This window comes from Myotis brandtii, unplaced genomic scaffold, assembly GCF_000412655.1.
Source record: "Myotis brandtii unplaced genomic scaffold, ASM41265v1 scaffold470, whole genome shotgun sequence".
Classification (NCBI taxonomy): Eukaryota; Metazoa; Chordata; class Mammalia; order Chiroptera; family Vespertilionidae; genus Myotis; species Myotis brandtii.
Genome location: NW_005367953.1, coordinates 2,535,752 through 2,545,563, shown reverse-complemented (window position 1 = coordinate 2,545,563; position 9,812 = coordinate 2,535,752). Strand labels below are relative to the sequence as shown.

General features: G+C 42.3%; 1 long non-coding RNA gene across 1 annotated transcript in view; it reads right to left on the bottom strand.

Annotated features, from left to right (window-relative positions):
- Positions 1 to 9,812, bottom strand: part of LOC102247102 — a 39,826-nt gene extending 30,014 nt beyond the window's left edge. Inside the window, exon 1 of the long non-coding RNA XR_314152.2 lies at positions 9,734 to 9,812. This is a non-coding gene — a long non-coding RNA (uncharacterized LOC102247102). The remainder of the gene's footprint in view (positions 1 to 9,733) is intronic.

Genomic DNA, 9,812 nt, shown 5'->3' with positions numbered 1-9,812 from the left:
AGAGAGAGAGAGAGAGAGAGAGAGAGAGTGTGTGAGAGAGAGAGAGAGAGAGAGAGAGAGAAGGAGGAAGAAATACTTTAAAAAAAAAAAGTATTGGCTCATGTGATTACAGAAGCTGGCAAGTCCAAAATCTACAGGGGAGGCTGGTAGTCTGGAGACCCAGGAGAAGTCAGTGTTGCAGTTCAAGTCTGAAGGCTATCTGCTGTTAGAATTTCATCTTGCTCAGGGGGAGGTCAGTCTTTTGTTCTATTCAAGTCTTTAATTGATTGAATAAAACCCACCTATATTATGGAATTCAATGTGCTTCACTCAAAGTCCACATATTTAAATGTTAATCTCATCCAAACATTCTTACAGAAACATCCAATGTTTGAGCATATATCTGGGCACCATGGTCCAGCTAAATTGACACAGAAAATTAACCATTACAAGTGAGACTGTTCTCCACTCAGCTCCTCACACTTCGTCTTTTTTTTTTTAGGCTGCTGACTACCAGGGTTCTGGACAAGGCTTTTTTTAGAGTCTGCTCGGCTGCACCAAGGTGAAAAGAAAAGGGGGGCCTTCATTATGAGGCACAAATCATCTCTACTCTTGGATCCTCAATCCCTATTCTCAACTCAGCCCAGGGGTGGACAAAGAAGCATGACCCCCACAGTGCATCTGGCTTCTAACTCTCCTCTTTCCCTAGACAGGAGGATTTCACATGGGTCAGAGTGGTAGAGATTGAAAGATGGGATGGATGGGATTGATTCAGCCAGATTGCCTTTCTTGGTACCATATCAATTATGCAAAATTATGCAAATATTGTATTTCCCTTTGCTTTCTTGAACTCAGCTGTGGAGTCTGGAAACGGTGCCCTTACTTTTCTAGACTGACCCAAAAGTCTAAGTTTTATGGAGGAATTTCAGACAAAATAAGAGAGAAAGGCTGGTGGGAAGATATTTTAGGCAATCCAAATCTCCTCTCTATAATCTAAGAATTAAATGAGTATATTAAAGTGTTATTGGGGAGGGATAAACTATACACCAAGATAAATAAAGTGGCTGGCTAAGGCGGGATCACTAGAAAGGAAAGCCCTTAACTCTGAGTGGGGTCAGTTCTGATCAGAGCAGAAACAGCTGAATTGTGTGTAAGCCTCCTCTTCAGTACCTGGCCCTTTGAGGCAGCATTTATTTAGATGTATATTTGCTTGCCCACAAATGGACAGTTGAGCCCCTCCAAGCAGGGGTCATGTACCTCAGTTATCCTTGTAGTAAGTCGCCCACAAACGTTTGATGAATAAATGCATGGATTAATGAGTGAGCAAACGAGTAAGACTTTTTAGGTATCCTAAACCTTTAAGAGTTTCCATTTTAACATTTAAAAAAATATCTGTATCTCTAGAGAATTTTAGGCCAGAAAAGGGCTATTTAGGTTGATTCTTTTCTTCTACTTCCATGAAGTAGGTACATGTTGTTTTTGTCAAGCATCCCTTCATCACGTTTTGGGACATACTCCTCATTCTTGATGGAATCATATCATGTGGTTTGGTGAGGGCAGCTGTGACTCCTGACTCCCCCCCGCCCCCCACCACCCCCGCATGTCTCTCAAAGGGTGGATTCTGGCTTAGACCTAGCCAATCAGAGGACATTCTAGCCCTGGACACAGTAATTGGTTCAGGGCTGGGCATGCGACCAAACAGGCAAATCAGTTTTCCTGAGATTGTTATATTGCGAGAAAACAGGAGGATTTAGGCTTGAGGTGCCCAGAAGGCAGCTCTACCACCTGGTGGAGAGAGAGAGAGCCTATAATTGGAACAAAACCGACTGATAGAGAAAAGCTGTATAAAGAGATGGAGGGCATTTTGGTGATTGGATTGCAATCTCCTGGTGTCCCGGAGCAGTTTAAGTTCATATTTCAATCACATTCACATTCAATACCCCTCAGATTCTTCATCCTTCCCGTTCTACTTGAGGTTGATTCTAAGTCCAAGGAGACTCTTGACCACTGTAGGGAGAGCCATCTGCCTCTTGGTTTTGTTCTGTCTTCATTCTGTGCTGGCCTTCTCTAGATGTGACTTATGGTTCCCACCTACGGTGGCCTCTGTCATGTCTGTTCTCAATGCTTCTGCTGAGTGTCTACAGTTCCACCAAGTCTCAAGTGTCCAGTTCACCCAGGTTAGTCCGCAGCTTCCCTGTACCTTGTACTCATTTAAATCTTCTGGCCTTCCTTAGCTCCTCCATATCCTTCCTATGAGCATAGGGAAGGTCTATTAGTCAGGGTGCTCCAGAGGAACAGATCCAATGGATGGATATATATATATATATTAGAGGCTCTATACATGAAATTCGTGCAAGAGCAGGCCTTCCTTCCCCCCACTGCCGGCACCAGCTTTCCTCTGGTACCCGGGCCCCGGACTTCCCTCCGGCCACCAGCAGGCACCTGAGACCCAGGCTTCCCTCGCAGCCCTGACTTCATCCAGAAGGTTGTCTGGAAGGACATCCAGAAGGATGTCTGGTCTAATTAGCATATTATGCTTTTATTACACACACATATATCCTATATAATAAAAGGCTAATATGCAAATGGGCGAGACGCCCTCATGCCGTAATGACCGATCAGCAGGAGGCTGCGTGTGTGGCAGGCATGGGTGGACGGGGCTGTGTGCGCGGTGAGGCCAGGGGACGTGAGGCTGCGTCCCCCGCATGGCGCCAGCTGGGGGGATGTGAGGCTGCGTCCCCCACCCGGCGCTGGCCGGGGGACATGACGCTGTTATTATTTATTAATAAATTTATATATTACTTTCATATACATTTCATCTCTGACACTTCTATTATAGAGAAAGGGAAAATAGCAATATTAAAATATTTCCTCTAATTAATTCCCTTTTAATGTGCATGAATTTCGTGCACTGGGCCACTATTATATGTGTAGAGAGAGAGAGAGAGAGAGAGAGAGAGAGAGAGAAATACTTAAAAAAAAAGTATTGGCTCATGTGATTACAGAGGCTGGCAAGTCCAAAATCTGCAGGGGAGGCTGGTAGTCTGGAGACCCAGGAGAAGTCAGTGTTGCAGTTCAAGTCTGAAGGCTATCTGCTGTTAGAATTTCATCTTGCTCAGGGGGAGGTCAGTCTTTTGTTCTATTCAAGTCTTTAATTGATTGAATAAAACCCACCTATATTATGGAATTCAATGTGCTTCACTCAAAGTCCACATATTTAAATGTTAATCTCATCCAAACATTCTTACAGAAACATCCAATGTTTGAGCATATATCTGGGCACCATGGTCCAGCTAAATTGACACAGAAAATTAACCATTACAAGTGAGACTGTTCTCCACTCAGCTCCTCACACTTCGTCTTTTTTTTTTTAGGCTGCTGACTACCAGGGTTCTGGACAAGGCTTTTTTAAGAGTCTGCTCGGCTGCACCAAGGTGAAAAGAAAACAGGGGCCTTCATTATGAGGCACAAATTATCTCTACTCTTGGATCCTCAATCCCTATTCTCAACTCAGCCCAGGGATGGACAAAGAAGCATGACCCCCACAGTGCATCTGGCTTCTAACTATCCTCTTTCCCTAGACAGGAGGATTTTACATGGGTTAGAGTGGTAGAGATCGAAAGATAGGATGGATGGGATTGATTCAGCCAGACTGCCTTTCTTGGTACCATATCAATTATGCAAAATTATGCAAATATTGTATTTCCCTTTGCTTTCTTGAACTCAGCTGTGGAGTCTGGAAACGGTGCCCTTACTTTTCTAGACTGACCCAAAAGACTAAGTTTTATGGAGGAATTTCAGACAAAATGAGAGAGGAAGGCTGGTGGGGAAGATATTTTAGGCAATCCTAATCTCCTCTATGTAATCTAAGAATTAAATGAGTACGGAAACGGTGCCCTTACTTTTCTAGACTGACCCAAAAGTCTAAGTTTTATGGAGGAATTTCAGACAAAATAAGAGAGAAAGGCTGGTGGGAAGATATTTTAGGCAATCCAAATCTCCTCTCTATAATCTAAGAATTAAATGAGTATATTAAAGTGTTATTGGGGAGGGATAAACTATACACCAAGATAAATAAAGTGGCTGGCTAAGGCGGGATCACTAGAAAGGAAAGCCCTTAACTCTGAGTGGGGTCAGTTCTGATCAGAGCAGAAACAGCTGAATTGTGTGTAAACCTTATATTTTGACACCAGTTATTATTGTTATTTTTACCACTGTAAAGGCAAAGATGCAGAATATAGGGTGAAGGGGCCTACCTGTGTAAGATGGAAAAATGAGAATGGTTTAAAGATTTTTAAGGAAAAGTTTTCTAGTGTTATGACCATATTTTGGCATAACAAAACTAAAATGCTCGAGTGCAAATTGATTTTTCTTTTTGACTAAAGCATAAGCTATCAAGATGAACTACTGAGTTAAAATAACTACACCAACAAAAGAAAAACAAAAGAAAAAAACCCAAAAACACTCCACCAATCATACTATTGCCAAATATCCAGATTTTAACAAGCAATCTGGAAAACAATTTTGAGCAGTATATAAACTTCATGAAGCTATGCTAAGAGAACAATCCTACTGAAGATGATAAATATACCTTTAAACCTCTTATGCACTTTAAAAAAATATGTATTTATTGATGTTTAGAGAGGAAGGGAGAGGGAGAGAGAGAAACATCTATAAGAGAGAAACATCGTCAATTGGCTGCCTCCTGCACATCCCCTTAGGGATTGAACCCGCAACCCGGGTATGTGCCCTGTCTGGGAATTGAACTGAGATCTCTTTGTTCCTGGGTCAACGCTCAACCAGTGAGCGTTGAACTGCAACACCAGCTAGGCTCATAAGCACTTATTTTATTTTTTTAGAAAGAGTGGAAGGGAAGGGTAGAGACAGAGACAGAAGCATCGATGTGAGAGAGACACATGGATTAATTGCCTCCCCCATGTGCCCTGACAAGGTCCAGGGGTCAAGCTTGCAACCAAGGTACATGCCCTTGACCAGAATCGAACCCAGGACACTTCAGTCCACAGGCTGACACTCTATCCACTGAGCCAAACCAGCTAGGGCTCTTAAGCACTTTTTAAAATCCAAAAATCAAAATCAGAACTGGAAGTGATTCTGGATAGTCACTCAGACTTCTGAAACATGACTTATTCTTACGCTTTTATGACAACCAGAAAAAGTATTAATTTTGCAAAGTATTAGAAATCTGGCCTAGTAAACCATGTATTAATTTATTTCTTCATTTATTCAGCAAATATATATTGAAGAGATACGACTTATAATATTTTCCTACATTTTGTGCTGCAGCTCTAGCTATCCCGTTTGTTTGTGTTGTTATATTCAGCGATCTGCCAGCTGTCACTCCCCTCTCTTGGGACAAAAGTGGGTTACTGCTAGCTCTCAGTTTTTTCTTCAACTGTCTTTGTATCTGTACCCCCATCCTAGCCTGGGGCCCTTTATACCTAGATCTTATAGGTATCCTGTATTTTTCTGTCCCAGATCAGAATAACATACAGAAGGTAGGGCACATGTCAAATGAGCTCATCCTATGCAGTAAGGTAGCTGTGTGTTGTGGGAGCAGTACTGAAGAGGGAAATGATGACATGGCAAGCTGGGGCTTGGTGGGGATGTATACGGCCTAACCAACAATCAGAACACATGCCCTAACAAGTGATGGTTTATAGGAAAAACACGGCAGACTATTTGAAATCACAACTGTCCTTGTAAATGCAAAAGCAAACTTATAGAGTATTTATTATTTCTCTTCTAATTCATTGGGGAAAACATTGGCAGGGATGGGATTTCAGGAGATACTTAAGTGAAGAAGACTGGACAAACAGAATATGAAAGAACAGGAAAGAAATGGGCCTTACTGCAGATACAGAGTTAGGCATGGGAAAAGCTGAGAGAATAAGGGAAGTGTACATTTAGAAAAGTTCCTGACCAAACGTTTGCACAATATCCTACTAGTAATTCTAAGGTTAAGAGATTTTCCTTTTTTTCTTTCATTGCTTTTGATTGAGGACACAAGATTACTATATTTCTAACAGATGATATATTTTATCTTAAAAAACTCCTGTCAGGGTAGGAATCACTCCCCATTTTCCTATGAGGAAACAGCTTTCAATAGCAAATCATCAATTGTCTGACTCCAGAGTGTTTGCTTGTTTCAGATACTAGGATATAACCTGAGTCTCCTAAAATAATTCTATCAAGGGATTCTATCAAGAGAAGCTTCACGGAGTTGAGAGAAGTAGAGATTATGCCTGAAACCACTTCACCTCCAGTCTTAAAACTTCAAAAATGGACAACATTATTTTAAAAGAAAATTTCCAAATATTTTTTTTAAAGTCTGAGGTAAAAGGGAGTACAGCGTGAAAACCAAACCAGTGCAGCCGTAAGGGTCCTCAATGCGTGTGGATTTACATTCCAACCCTGATTCCATCACCTTGGACCCAGCGCCCGCCCTTTTTAGAACTCAGTTCTTCTTCAGTAATATGGATTTTCCAGACTTTTTAAAAGTTATTCAAATTATCTGAATCCTTACTTACCAACTCCTAACACCAACTTCAAAATAGAAGCTTTTCATCTCCTAACTCTCAAGAGGTTAGGGAAGGAGGTACGGGTGACCCTAGAACAACCCCAAGGTTAGGAGCAGCCACCCTGCAGTCAGAAATGAAAACCCAGCTAGTATTTAAGTCTGAGCTCCATGTTTGCAAATTCAAAAATACTGATTCCCAACTCCAGACGAGAAATCCTGTTTTCTATCAGCAGTTGGTTGAATCCATGAACGTGAAACCCAGAGATAGGAGGGCCCACTATACCCGGATTGAAAAACACATACCGTTTAAATAAACCCAGGCAGTTCAAATTCGTGTTGTTCAGGGGTCAACTGTATTTGAGATAACAGGGCAGGAAACAGAACCATGAATGAGGAGAGTATCCTTGCTCATACAGTGCCCAGAAGTTCAAGGAGGATGATGTGTGGCCTGGTAGCCCTTCACTAATTCTTATGTCTGTGACTTGATTAATATTTGAGGAACATCCCGGCCTTCATTTCTGCCATTATTAAAGCAACTAACCTGTAATTACCCTACAGATACATTCCTAAATAGGTTGTGAAGTGGCCTTCTAGGTTATGGTTAAGGGCGAGGCTCTGGAGCCAAGTGAAACTGGCTGGGTTCAAATGCAGTCCTGTCGCCTGCTGGGCGGCCTTAACAGATATTCGTCTTTAAAATGACGAATTTTTTTTAAGGGTGCAGATTTCTTTCTTTCTTTCTTTCTTTCTTTCTTCTTTTTGGAAATTAAATCACTTTTTATTTTTCAATTACAGTTGACATACATTATTATATCTGTTATTAAGCTTCAGGGGGTACACCCCACTGATTAGATAAAATGGATGAATTTTCATAAGGGGTTAATATCCAAAATTTATAAAGAACTTATAAAACTCAACATAAAAACACACACACAAACTCCCTAACCGGTTTGGCTCAGTGGATAGAGCGTCAGCCTACGGACTGAAAGGCCCCAGGTTCGATTCCGGTCAGGGGCATGTACCTTGGTTGCGGGCACATCCCCAGTGGGAGGTGTGCAGGAGGCAGCTGATCAATGTTTCTCTCTCATCGATGCTTCTAACTCTCTATCCCTTTCCCTTCCTTTCTGTAAAAAAAAATCAATAAAAAAATACATTAAAAAAAACAAACAACAAAACACACACACACACACACACACACACACACACACACACAAACAATCCAATTTAAAAAATGGTCAAAGGATCTGAAGAGACACTTCTCCAAAGAGGACATACAGTGATGGAAGCCGGTCCATCCTTGCTGCTTGACACAGTTGCTGCAGGGAAGAAACATCTGCACAGCATATGTTTCAAGGGACCTGGCATATATGGCATACTGTTCTTAATATGTTTGCTCCCCTTCTTGGCGCTATGTGTTTTAACCAAGGTCACCTCTCTGAGAAAGGTTGTTTCCCCAGGTAGGGATTTTCCCCTGAAGTTAGGGAGGGAATAAAACGCCTTAACTAAGTGCCAGGCGGGTAGTTAATCACTTCAACTACGAACAATCACACTTAAGCTACGTAATCTTTACTCCCTGGAATGGAGATAAGAAACCCCCTAACCTTGGAAATAGAAATTGATAGGATTAAAATCAACTGGTATACATACAGATGTAACAAGACAATAAAACACAGAACTTGGCTGGAGAACCTTGCTATGATGATCACCTGAACGCTGCCTATGTGTCATTCATTCTTCTCTGACTCCGTCCACACCTTGGGGAACCCCTGGACCTGCTGGGGCTGGACCCCAACAATACAGATGGTCAACAGATATATGAAAAGAAGCTCAACTTCAAATTAAAACCACATTGCGGTATCACCTCACACCTGCCAGAATGGCTATCATCAATATGTCAACAAACAAGTGCTGGAGCGGAGATGGAGAAAAGGGAGCCCTCATGCACTGCTGGTGGGAAAGCAGACAGGGGCTGCCACGATGGAAAACCGTGTGGAGTTCCCTCAAAAAATTAAAACTGGAACTGGCTTCTGACCCAGCGAGTGATTCCACTTCTGGGAATTTACTGAAGAAACCCGAAACACTAATTCGAAAGAATGTATGCACCTCTATGTTCACAGCAGCGTTATTTACAATAGCTAAGATCTGGAAACAGCTCAAGTGCCCATCAGTGGATGCGTAGATAAAAAAGCTGTGGGACATTTACACAGTGGAATACTACTCACCTTCTAAAAGACGGAAATCTTAACCTTTTGCAACAACATGGATGAACCCAACATGGAGAGTAGCACCTTAAGTGAATAAGCCAGGCAGCGAAAGACAAGTGCTATATGTAGACTCTAATGAACAAAACAAAGTAACCAACAAAATAGAAACAGAGACATGGATACATGGAACTGACTGACAGCTGTCAGAGGGGACAGGGGTTGGGGAACTGGGTGGAAATGTGAAGGGATTAAGCAAACAAAACAAAACAAAACAAAACAAAACCCTCATAGACAGAGACAACAGTGTGGCAATTACCAGAGGGAAAGGGGGGGTTGGAGGGCTGGTAGAACAGGGTATGGGGGGGATACATGGTGATGGAAACAGACTTGACTTGCGGTGGGAACCACATTATAGAACGGTGCTTGTGAAACCTACATAATTTTATTGACCAATGTCATCCCAAATACATTCAATAAAAATTTGTTAAAAATGGATGAATTTTCAGAGGGAAACAATCCAGTGCCCATACCACAGAATGGCTGCGTGGCCGGGTAAAATCCATGAAAAGCCCAGTGCAGGGCACACAATACATTTCAATAAACGTTAGTCATAAAGTTCAAAACTTTTTAAAGGGATTCATGACCATTCTATAATTAGAACGAGTTGTCAATTACATTTTAAATTTCTTTTTTTTATTGGGAATTTCCCTTTTAAAGCGGTCATTTCTACTTAAATTTTCACATATTTAGATTCCCATGCATCGGGTTTTCGTGCAGCACGACCATTAAGAGCTTGTGCTATTTACTCAATCACACATGAATCACATCACTTGTGAGCTGTTTTGATTTTCTAAGCCCCTAAGTTGTTAAGGCATAAACGGGTCGGGCCCGCCCATAAGCACTGGTGGCCGACGATTTAACCTCAGGGCCCCGGTGTCCCTGCGGCCGGTAGCTGTCAGCTTGCAGACACGCGAACCTGAGCTGGGCAGGAAGAGGTTCGGAGACAGGGTCCCACCTGAGAGGAGGAGCGCGCAGCGGGTTCTGCACCGCAGACACCGGCGCCCATTCCGTGGCCCCCCAGCAGCGGGGCCTCC